Source organism: Pteropus vampyrus, unplaced genomic scaffold (assembly GCF_000151845.1).
Source record: "Pteropus vampyrus isolate Shadow unplaced genomic scaffold, Pvam_2.0 Scaffold76, whole genome shotgun sequence".
Lineage (NCBI taxonomy): Eukaryota > Metazoa > Chordata > Mammalia > Chiroptera > Pteropodidae > Pteropus > Pteropus vampyrus.
The window spans coordinates 2,330,974-2,344,045 of record NW_011888857.1 but is presented as its reverse complement, the minus strand read 5'-3'; the positions used below and the strand labels follow the sequence as shown (position 1 = coordinate 2,344,045).

Below are 13,072 nucleotides of genomic sequence, written 5' to 3'. Positions count from 1 at the left end.
TAAGTTCATGGGCATGACCCAGAAACAAACCATAATTCCTGAACAAAGAAGTAGCTCCTTGATTACTGTTAAGTACTTAAGATTCTTGGTTTTTAAGGAATAATAAAATAATGTCAGCTAATAAACTGTGGATGAAAGGTCTCCTTACCTGCTTATTTGTCTGTGTGTGAATATGTGCTGACATATGTGAATGCATCCTGTGTTTATGTTGTCTTCTATGTTGTGTGTAAGCTATAATGGGAAAGCTAATTATTAAACTTCGCAAATGCACCCAGAGGCTACTGTGAGCAATGCATCCAAAAAAAAAAAAAATCTAAAAATAGCTAAGTAATAAATAACCATTTGCAGATGGGAATTGTTCGTGCAGTTTTCTAAACAACAGCAGGTTTCTTTAAGACATTATGGTTTTTCCCCATATTTTACTAGGTGTACTAAATCTTCCATACTTAAAAGCAGATAATTTGAATAAGAGTGCAGTAAAATTGACTGGATCCAAATTAAAGTTATTTTTAAGACAATATCGAACCACTGCTTTCATCTTAGAATAGCTTCACATATGCATATTCTTCTATGTTAGTTAAAAGCACCGAGAGTAATTTCTGAGTGGCGGAGCATCCTAGCAATTATTTTAGAATACTACATTGCCAAAAATGTAAAGGCCATTCTTCAGAGTAGTGTCTTGATTGCTTGGTGTTTTATTTGTTCAGGTTCACTCAGAGGGAAAAAAAATTAATAAGGGACTAAACTAGAGATAAAAAGTTCATTGTGGCCTAGGAGTATGTTGTAGAAATATTTAGATAAGAAAGCTACAGAGTTTGCAGCAAGAGGCTTATTTTAAAATGCAAGAGAATTAGGGATTCTTAGAAGGGGTGACATATTGCCCTTCATAAATAATTAATATTAATTAATAACCAAAATTTAAAATCAACATACAGAGGAGTGGGTTTGATATGTGATAACTGAAACGGTTTCTTCTATCCAGAACCCAATCAACGTATTTGATATGATGTATCAAGCAATCTCCAATTCAATGGTCTTTTGCCACCACTAATGTATTTGTAGTTATTGGTCTGGTCATGTGTTTCAAACTTAGCTCAACAGAGTCCCTATACTAATAATATATTTAATAACACAATTAATTTCTCCTACTCAAGACAGTACACATCCATCAAGTGATAAACTTTGGCTCTGGTCTTAAGCTTAAATAAAACTATAGTATGCTTTCCTCTTCAACTGGGGAGAAGTTATTGAATATTTCATTTTTAAATTGAATGTGATATACACACAGAATAATTTGTCTTGTTTATGGTGATATATAGATTACAGTTTTAGAGCACAGCCTCTAAAATCAGCAAATATCCACCCATTACTGGATGTACAATTGATTACATTTCTTAAGTCTTCTAATTATAATGTTCTCACTTGCAATGTGAACAATAATACTACTTTATAAGGTTGTGATGAGAACTGGATGAGATAAGTTATGTGAAAGACAAAACACACAGTACAATTGAAGAGATGATTTTATTCGAGCCATCACAATATGGCAAACATTCATTAATGAGGAAAGTCTCAAAGAAAAAGAAGGGGGCCTGTGGTTTTATAGAGAAAGATAGATAAACAAGGGTCTGATCTTAGAATCCTATGAGAGTCATGCAGAAAGATGAAGGTGAATATTACCTTCGAATATGCAAATACAATAAAAATCTATGTGTAAACTATACTCAGTGCTGATAAATCAGAGAAAACATAGCTGTTCTTTTATTAAACCAAAAATAATGAACAACTCTTATTTGCCAAAGCTTTACCTAAATATGTGAGCTTGAATAAAACATATCTGATTTGTATTTTGTAAGGATACTCTTAAAATCTGGCACATTGAAAGTCTTAGTAGTCTAATTTCCTTAATTTCTGAGAATTTTAGGAATATTCAATTTGTATATGCAATAATTTACCTCTAAGCCAATCAGAATAGAACTCCTTAAAGAGATCTTATCATCAAATTCAGTAATACAGTCACACAATGAGAGGTAAAGGCCTATCTGAATGACAGACAGAAACATACAGACAGACAGAGAGAAAGCATATAGCTTCCATTTTAAAATTTGGTCATGGGTCAAGCATAAACATAGACATACAAAACGCACTGGTCCATAGCATATATCTGTTCACTTTCCAGTGAGTACAAGTTCTTAATTGCTTTGCACTCAAAACTGACAAACAGAAAAGACTAACAAGTACCAGAATCTCTGCCATCTTTCACCTGATAAGCACAAGATCTCTACAAACCATTAATTCCTTTACAGAGACCACCAAATTGTCCAACCTCAAAACCAAAAAAGCTGGCACTAGAAATCAAGCGTGTATTCAAAAACTATCAAAATCAAATACTTACATGGTACCAATGGACATGAGTCCATTGCACAGGACTAGAAATCAGACTCACTGTTAAGTTGCCAGTCGCTAGTCAGGAACAGAGCACAAAGGGCTCAAAGAGGCCTTGTTGCCTGGGCGCAGTAAACAGGGATCCAAGGCAAGGCTTCATCCTATCCAAGTTACAGCACCAAACTGTAAAAGACAAATGCACCAGATAAGATTATTTTATGTAAACTATTGCAATAGAGGGTATATTCATTAATGAGAAATGTCTCAAAGAACAGGAAAAGGGCCTGTGGGTTTTTAGAGGCAAGTAAGCAAGAAAGTCATCCTGGAGTTTATGGGAGTTCTGAGGGTGGATGGAAGTGGGTCTCACCTCAAAACACACCAGCACAGGGTTGTTCTTAATGGGTGGGAGGATTTCTGAACCTTTGTTGGCTTCTCGGGGCACAGGGAACAAACAGAGTTCCGCATTGTCGGTGTCAGTTTTACAAAATGTTTACTCATTAAAAACAGAGTATTGGCAATTATTGTTGGAGAGGCCAGTACATTTAGCAGTACATTTTATATATTCTGTGTGGAGTCAAACACAGACTATCCTTTATTAGCTGTATGATTTTAAGAAAATTACATAATTTTTCTAATTTTTAATTTTTTTAACAGTTCATTGGGCATTCAAAAAGAGTAGCTTCTTCGTAAAGCTGCTGTGAAGACTGAATATGATAAAGATGGAAAGTTCCGAGACCAGGTTTTCACCCGGTGAGCTCTCATAAACAATAGTCAACTATTGTTATCATCACCATTTAGAACTGAATGACTGCCATAAGAAAATAGGTCATTGTTTTATTTCTAAAATCCACTTGAGGAAGTAAACATTTCCAGAGCACAAAGGATTCACTTTTTTATTTGTCAGATTCATTTGGTCATTTTAACAGAAATTTTTGATGCTTCTTAACATAATACTTAAACATTTTCATCATTTCATTGAGATAAAGGAAAATTTTAAATTTACTTCTTAAAAAAATATTTTATTGTAGAGGAAACAGAACATAAATTGTCCCTGATAATTAACTGAATATTAACAAATTAAACCAAAATCAAAATTAGAGAAAACTAAATGGCATTTTTCTATTTTGGGTTAAAATCCATAATTTTGCTGTTTGCTAGCTGACCTGCTGTAAACTAGAAAACTGAGGATGTTTTGAGAAAAAAAAAATTGTTTTTAATCTTGTCATCTTCTTTTTAATGAGCGAAATTAATGGCAAGGAAATCTTACCAGATCATAGTTTATGTGGACATGGTTCTGGGAGGGCAAAGGTTTTGTTATTGAAAAACAGCAATAAAAGGCAGTCCTAGAAATTCTTAAACAATAATCTATTTCTCTCCTATTTAGAGCTTGGAGAGCTTCATCAAAGGGTTCAGCATCTATATCTCTTTCAATTCTTAGCCTCCTACTGATGCTATTAATGCTACCTAATTTAATGGCCTTTACAATATCAAGAAAGAAATAATTTATGCTGATTTTCCTGACTCCCTACCTGTAATGAGGACAGACTTAAAGGGATAGAGATGATACAGGGGAGCAGTTTTTGTCATTTTGAGCTGACTCAACCAGTTTACATCTGCATTGCAAAGGATTTTAGAGATATTATCTGCTTTGTAAGTGGACCAAACTTATAGCCACTGACTAAAGAACTCTTTAAATCATCCAATACATTTAAAACAAGACAAAACTCTCAGTCTAAGGACTTGGCATCATAATAGACAGTTATAGAAAGCAGACATGTGGCTTTAAGAAGCTTCAAATCCACCTAAATGTTTGGGAAGGCAGGGCCAACCCTGACATGATGTAGTAGCACATCAATAAGATAATATATGTTTTTATGGTCTCTGAAGTTAGATAGCTTTGGCTCAAATTCTGATTCCATCACCTATATACCATGGGCAGTTAACTGTAAAATTTGTTTTCTTCATCTGAAAAGTAAGAATATAGGAAGTACATAAATTGCAAAATTGCTTTGAAGATTAAAAGAGAAAGTTTGAGTATTTAGCTCAGTTCCTGGCCCATGGTAAGTATTCTAATGAATGTTAGCCACAGTAGTAGTGGCAGTAGTAAAACAGTTCATAAGTAGTATATATTGTAAAAAACTTATATATCGGCTACCCACATAGCCTATAGTTAGTATATCTGACAGTATATAATTAAGTAGTATTTATGGTGGTACAGATATAGATGCTATAGCAAGCCAAAAGAAGGAAGAACAGTGGGGGTATCAGTAGGGAAATTAATGTTCTTTGTACCATGCCTGGCAAGTCGAAGGCTCTTGATAAATGTTATGGGCTTTTATTATCAACACTACTGATCACATTAGGCTTTGTAGAAGAGGTTAAACTTGAGCTGAACTTTAAAAGAATGGGTAAGATAAGGATTGCAAAAGAGTCTCTCAAGTGAACACAACAGCAGGAGTGGAGCCACTAATGTGAGAATTAGCAGTGACAGTCCACAAAGGTAAAGGCACTGGTCTAAAGAGTTCCATCTACAAGTCATTATCATTTTTATTTGCATTATTAATAGCTGCTCTTTATATTGTTTAGGTGTCAAATCCCCAGAATCTATAAATATTACCTTATTTGGAAAAAAGGTCTTTGCATATGTAATTAAGGATCTCAAATTGAGAAGATCATCCTAGATTATCTGATGACCAATGTCCTTATAAGAGAAACACTAGAGAGACCTACAGAGAGGAGAAAGCAGTATGGCCATGGAGGCAGAGATTAGAGTGATGCAGTCACAAGCGAGGATGGCCAACACTCACCAGAAGCTGGGAGAGGAAAGGAACAGAATCTCCCCTGGAGGCAATTTGTTTTCCAAACTCTTGACCTCCACAATTATGAAAAAATATATTTTCGGTTATTGGTTTAACCACCAAAGAAAGTGGTGGTATTTTTTTTTTTTACAGCAGCCACAGAAAACTAATACACTATGCCATTTTTCCCCCTTATTTAACCTAAGCCTTCTACAATCTTCTAAAATACAATGTAAGTCATAATTACTATGTACAGGTGCTACAGAAATATTTAACAGACACATCTAACCTAGTCTAAAAAAAAGGGTCAGGGAAGGCTTCTTAAAGGAAGAAATGTCTAAAGTACAATCAGTTATATGAGTAGGAGTTAGCTGAGACAAGAGCTGACAGATGTGACAAGCAGATGCATGGCCTAGCTGGAAGACTACCAGACCGAACGAAGTTTGGAAAGGCTGGCGAGCAAGAGGAAGCGTATCTTGGAAGCTGCACTAGGGCCCGACCAAGGATGCAGGAGCTGCCTAAGCTTGGGTGAAGTTCCCAAAAAACAATTAGAATGACACTGGCCACAGGAGAGGCCACACCTAGGAGACTCCAATAACAAGCAGAGGTCAGAATCTACTTTATCAGCCTATCCACTAGCCTTTTGATAAATAATAGATAGGCCTGGATTATTTTAAACCCCTGTGGGTATGAGAAGGTTAGCGGGGAGAGAAAGGGGATAAAATACACATAGAACTTGGCATATGCTGTCCAGGGTTTTGCAGAAACCAGGTGGTAGCCCCAAAAGGAAATCAATAACCACTGCTTCTATTTGTGGCTCTGTTTCCACAGAAACGTGTTTGTGGGTGAATTTGGAAGGCAGATTTATAATGCCGAAACCACCAGTCCAAAAAAGAAAAATTCGGTTCAAATAAACTTTTTATTATAGTAACAAATGCTTGATTTTACTAACATTTTTCCATTTAATTAACTGAATTTGGAGATTATCAAATAAACTCAGCCATGCTACTATAGGCTCAATAATACTGAAATCTGGGAACAATCTTAGGTTCACTATAAGCAGAATACATGCGAGGTGGTAGAAAAAAGTTTGAGTGGCCTGTCAAGTTGAACCTATTTACAAACGTAATGAATATAACCAAACTTCAGGGCACTAAGCTAGTGAGATTAATACTGATTGCAAGAGAAAAAATAAAAACCTCTCTCTTGCTTTTGTACCTTTCTAAATCTGAAATGTTATACCATGCATGTTGTATGCATACCATAAAAAATGTTTATGAAATTATTTTCCAGGAGTAATTTATGTATGACCCTTTATCTCAGTTAAGATAAATTTTTTTCTAAGACCCATACTTTAGTAGAAGGAATACATTTTAGTATTTTGGTTAGTATTAAACCCAAAATACTAAAAGTGCTCAGAGCTTTTATCATTAAAAAATATAAAGTTGTAACGGTTCATTTTTTAAGACTGTAGGTTTTTGTCACCGAAAAGAAAAATGAAGGGAAAAGAAAGGATTCCAGCCCAGTGCATGCAGACATGGCAAGCCACTTGCACACTCTGGCCTGCCTGCCAAGATGGAAAAATATTTATAGAAGGGAAAAGGAAGTTAATGGAAAGGGAATTTAGAACCTAGAGTTTTATTATAAACAGAGTTTTTCCTGAGAGTTCCTGCGATTACGTATGATATGAGAACCTCGATAAGCCCTAACTCCTCACATAGACCGTCTGGATTAAATATATTTGCTTAAAGTTCCAGTTCATCTTTATCGTAGGTTTAGAACAAAATTGAGAGGGAGGTACTCAGATTTCCCATATGCTGCCTGTCCCCACACATGCATAGCCTCCCCTATTATCAACATCACTCACCAGAATGGTACATTTTTTTACCAAGGAAGAATCTAGACAGACACATCGTAATCACCCAAATTCCATAGGATTCATTCTTGGTGTTATACATTCTATGAATTTGGACAAATATATAATGACATATATCCATCGTTATAATATCATACAGAAGATTTTTACTGACCTAAAAAGCATCCATGCTCTGCCTATTCATCTCTCCCACTCCTTCCACCCCTGTAGACCACTGGTCCTTTTCATTGTCTCTATAGTATCGCCCTTCTCAGAATGTTGAATAGTTGGAGCCATATAGTAGGTAGCCTTTTCAGACTGGCTTCTTTCACTTGGTAATGTGCATTTAAAGTTCTTCCATGTTTTTTCATGGCTTAAGAGTTCATTTCTTTTTAGCGCTGAATACTATTCCATTGTGTGGGATGATAGCTCATTTTTAAACATTGATCTTTCCCAGCTTCTAAAGGAAATATGAGCCTCATTTATTAAAAGTAGGCTTTAGCACTGAGTCTCAGATCTAGATCTCACTAAGTCCTCCTAACTTTTAAGTTGCCCTAGACCCTGGGTGGTGTTCAGCCTGCAAGAGAGATGGGAGAGAAGTCAGGAGGAGGAAGATAGTGTTCAATAAATACTTATTAAATAGAAGTGTGGAAGAAAGGAAGGAAGGGAGGGAAGGAGGAAGGGAGAGAGAAAAAGGGAGGAAAGAAGAGAGAGAGGATAGAAGGAATTCTGATTGCACTTGATCTATAAGTAATCAATACATATTCTTAGACAGGCCAGGCCCACCGGCTGAGGAACATGGAAATAAATTAGTACTTTAAAAATATAATGAAATGAACATCTGAAATAAAACTTTTAAAATGCATGATTTAATAAACTCACTAATGACATAAACTATTTCTAATTGTTTTTCTGGCTTCCTTCAAAGTCGTACCCTAGTTGGATAGAATTGTTCCTAAGTAAAGTAATTGAATACTCAAAATGTAGCCTGAACTTTTTAGTAGGATGACTGGGGGTAGTCTTAGGTGCCAAAGAGTCTAGGATCAAATACTGGCTCTGGTATTATCAACAGATTGTCTAAATATGCACTTGGCTCTCCCATTTACAGTAAGACAAAACGAATGAGTCACCTAACACTGGGTCCACTGGCAATACTTTATACTACGTTTTCTAAGCCTTGGCAGTATATTCATTTCCCTTTAATAATGACAGTAGCACTTTCTTCAACTGCCAGCCAGCGTGCCTGTTAGGCCTTTATTTCCTTTCTATAAAACCCTCTTTTATCACAGCTTCACATATGCATCTGATTTGGTTTCTGTTCTTTGTGGCTGCCAATATGTGAAATCTGTTTGATCTTGATGAAACTATAGGAGAAGAGATGAAAATTTAACAGGATCCCATAGACGTTCTTTTTCCCCTCCAACTGAGTTGGGTATCTTGAAGATAAAAATTTAAAAAGTGTTATTTTAAGGCCGATTCCTGGGGAAAGTTTCATGTGAACTCAACAGCCAATAAAAGGCACATAATGGGTTACAAAACCTCTCAATTATTACTATGTGTTTAAGAAAAGCTGATGAATAAAATGTAACCAAAAAAAGCAGATGGTGACAGAGGCAGAGAATAAATGACCAAATCACCCCTGAACTCTTGGAGCAAGCCACCTATATGCTCACTATGATATGGAATTTCCATGGAGAAAAGATATGAAGGTTCACATTGAAGCAAAGTTATGAATTTGATTGAGCTAGGTTATAATTTCATATTTTCTTGATATTTTTTGTGGTCTGTGTTTAAAAGCTTATGATAGCCAATCGTGAAATGAGGCATAAGCAAGGAAAATGATGTTTCCCATGACACACCAGGGCCAAGAAAAAAAAGAATAAGGAAATTCAATTTAGAGGAAAGTTAATTCTCTCAGAATACAAAAAGCACAATTTTTCATTGTGATAAACAATTCTTCCCCAATAAATGTGGTATAATTGTAAATCTTTCAGCTGTAGGTAAAAGTTATAGAAGAATCATGCCATCCTAGGGTAGCCTCTTTGGTAATTCAGACTCAGATTCAAAGAACATTTACTCTATGCCAAGTGCTATGCTAGATACTGCCTCGCATTATCTCACTTTTTTCTCACAATTAGGTATAGAGAAAGCATAATTGTCAGCTTTTATCATGAGAAAACTGATGCTCATGAAGAGGAATTTTCCACTCAAATGGCTAATCTTGTAATCAGCTCTTTGTTCTGCTTCTGTAGACATGCTTGCTGCATAAGCTGAAGGGCAAAGTTATCTAGAGATCAACTGAAGATTCACCCTCCCCTTTGATTGTTCTATCTAGATAACAGATGTATTGCATAAGTTCCTGCCTGAAAATCTCATGATCTGTAACTGCCTGTAACCTATAGCAATTCCCAGGGCCAATCAGCCCATGCCAACTGTAACAGCGCGGATAAGCCTTATAAGAGCAAAACTGCCCCTGAGCTCCGGTCCTAAATCTTCAGAGCACTAGCTCTTCTGGGTCCGCAAGCATAATAAACCTGAGTTCTCTGACTCTCCAAGTAGTGCTTGGTTTCTACCCGGATCTGATTTCACAACATTTCTGCAACACTCAGAGAAGTTAATTCACTTGTACTTAGTTGTACAGCTTAAAATGGCAGCTCTGAGACACACATGGATCCTTAGATTCTAAGTGATCTGATAGAGACTCAGAACTATCATGGAAGAGATATGAATACTGAAGAGATGGAGGCCAGGGTTTGCTCTTATAAGGCTTATCCGCGCTGTTACAGTTGGCATGGGCTGATTGGCTGATTTGTCCTCAGGAGGCTACAGGCCCTGGGAATTGCTATAGGTTACAGGCAGTTACAGATCATGAGATTTTCAGGCAGGAACTTATGCAATACATCTGTTATCTAGATAGAACAATCAACAGCGTCTTTATTGTTTTCCTCTCTCTTAACCCCCACATTTGTCATTGGTTCATGGTGATTCTACTTTTCAACCTCTTATATATATACTGTCTTTTCTATTATAGGTATTAAAGGATAATATTTAAAAAATGAACGTGTCAAATATTACATTAACTCATAAGTTAATAGGGAACCAGGAAGATGTTCCAATCATTCAAAGAGCCACACATATTTAAGCAATAAGAAATACTGAAATAAATTTATAAGGAGGTATAAATAATTTATAAACAGATGTAAAACTGTCTTACTATATGAGTAGAGGGGGAAAGGAAAATGAATTGTCCTCAGGGCAAACATCTCATTTGCACGCCTATAAAAAAGATTCATTTGAATTGCTATCAGTTAACCACAATTTATATTGTAAAACTTTGTAAAATATCTCACAGATAATTAAAGACATAAGCCCCGTAGAATTAGATAACCAGGGAGGGTGCACACTAGAAAATGCCAACTGTTCCACTGAAAGTTGGTCCATTTCAGTCTTTCACAAGTTTTCCCAACTCAGGCATTAGTCCCTCACTTTGGACTTTAGAACCTAACTATTGCCAGAGTCCCTCACTCATCTCCCTGCGTTTATCTTCTGGCCAAGACAGCTTAACATTTCCCTTGGTTTGATTAAACTTTAGACAAGTTTCTTCTTAACTATGGGCCCCTGATGTCCTTTTACTTAGAGTCTTTACTCTAGAAAACTTGTAAGTGTAAATTCTTTCTCTGCCTCTTTGAGATATAAACCTTCTACAACTGAGGAATGTCTTTCTCTAAAACGTGGAAGCCATCCGTTGAAATATAATTATTGAAAATATAGCACCCTATCTCCTAGTCTCAGTGAAAGGGTGAAGCCTAACTTCGATGAGAGCTAATTAGCAAATACAGATGGCTTAATCCATTGACCTACCTTCCCACTAATTTCCTTCAGTATTTTTCTACTAGCATCCTCCAGTGTTTAAAAACGCTTGCCTTTTTTGTTTCAGTGGAAATGAGTTTAATCTTTCTCCCTGTTGCATCAGTCTCTCTTCTCTATTATAATAAGCTTAAATAAAGTTTTTCTTGTTTGTTTAACTAATCTGGTACAATTTTTCTCTTACATCTCTGCCCCCTCCAATCTATAATAAACATTGAATCTTTCTAAGACATCATTCAAATCACAACCATCTCTTCCACCAAATGACTGCCCATCATTGACAAATTGTGTTTTTTATTCGACCCACAACTTAAAAATTTAGGCCAGTATTTAAATATCAGTAGATTTTATATAAATCTAGATTATTTTTTCCTTGAACAATACAAGAACTTTGCCTGGGCTCTCTTTCAAGTGTGTCCATCATCAGCTAGAGCTGAATAGTAGAATTCATTGTTAACAAAGCTTGCTTTTTCACAACGGGACCTGTGTGCTTACACTTGGCCCCCTTACTTACTCCCAAAACTTGCCAGGCCTCTGCAAGCATTTCTGCTTTTGAACTTTGACCAATGTGATAAAATCCAAACTCTTTACGTTCCTCTATGAAGTTATTGTTTCTTACTTGTATAGCCTTGCATTTTCTCTTACTCTGTTTTGCTCATTCAGACTCTTCCTTGCCCCCTGGAATAGATTCTTATTGGCTCTTACTCTTCTCTCTATTCTTACTCTTACTCTTTTCCTATCATTATTAGCCATTAAATCCTAATACTCAGGATCCTACTTGTGTGCTGCCTCTTTCAGTAAGGCTTCTCTAACTAGATTCCCAGCTAAATCTACATTCTTATTCAGAAATAATTATTGTCTGTGAAACTTCCAACAGCATCTATCGACCTCTCAAGAATGAACTGTTCTTATTTACCCGTACACCTGTACACCTGCTCCACCTTCCATACACCCAGCACAGTAATTAAACATGAATGAATTGAACTATGTCTGTTCTTCTCAACTGAATTGTTAGAGACTAAGGTTAGAATCAGATCTTAAACATTCTCTTAATCTCTGTAGTCCCTGGTCCAAGTTCTTCCATGCAATACACAATTGACAAATGAATAAATAAGTGACTTATTTATGGAAACATAAATGAGAGAGGATCAAAGATTTGTTTAAAGGATTTTAGGTTCAGAGTTCATAGAAACAAGCAACTAATTGAAGTTTACATGTAGTTACAGATAAATAACTTTAGCCTGTACTAGATTTCTTCTCTGTGTATAAATTGTGTAAGAATAATTTTTCCTGCTCCAAAAGTAGTATGATTTAAACAAAGATGCATATGAATATAGAAAGAAATTATAGGGCCAAACCACACTCTGAGACCTGAAATCCAAAAAGAAAAATTTTCTTTATTTCCTTAATCGTGAAGTGTAGACCACTAGCAATGGCTCCCTTCTACAGGGGAATGTCTTAAGTATTTTTTAGTGCCTTATAATAACACACATTTATTATTTCACAGTTTCTGCGGGCCTAAAATCCAATGCAGTTTGGATGCTTTGACTCTGGGCCAGCCATAAGGCCGCAGTCAACTTAAGGCCCTCCTGGGGTGGATCTGTTTCCAAGTTCACTCCAGTAGTCATTGGCAGGATTTACTTTCTCACATGCATTTTGAACTGAGGGCCTCCATTCCTCAGAACCTACTGGCTGTGGGCCTCCCTGATTGCTTGCTACACAGGCCTCTCCATAGGTGGCTCATAACATGACAGCTGGCTTTACTGGAGCAAGAAAGAGAAAGAACAAATGATAGTGCTAGCAACATGGAAGTCATAGTGAGGGATATCTCATCACTTCTGCCATATTCTGTTCCTTAGAAGCAAGTCACTAGTTCCAGTCTCTACACACAGGAAGAAGATTACACAAATGCCTGAATACCACACTTCTTCACCTGTCTCTTAGCCTCACTAGGATATCTGAGATCATGATTCACTCATTTAAGCTCTCGCAAGGTGCTCCAATAAGAAGGCAGTGGAGGAGTAGGAAATGGTAACTCGAGGAATGAGAGGTAGGTTAGCCAAAACAAGCCTTCTGGAGTAGGTAAACAGAGAGTAATGACAGGGCAAATTGACACAAATGTAGTCCCATTACCATTAATAAAAACTGCTTCAGACAATTAATTGAT

The 13,072-nt window shown here is 36.3% G+C and overlaps 1 protein-coding gene across 1 annotated transcript in view; it reads right to left on the bottom strand.

Annotated features, from left to right (window-relative positions):
* Nucleotides 1–2,539, bottom strand: part of KCNA4 (potassium voltage-gated channel subfamily A member 4) — a 16,849-nt gene extending 14,310 nt beyond the window's left edge. The window contains exon 1 of the mRNA XM_023532070.1: nucleotides 2,396–2,539. The gene's annotated coding sequence lies outside the window, so the exon portion shown is untranslated. The remainder of the gene's footprint in view (nucleotides 1–2,395) is intronic.
* Between the last annotated feature and the right edge of the window lie 10,533 nt (nucleotides 2,540–13,072).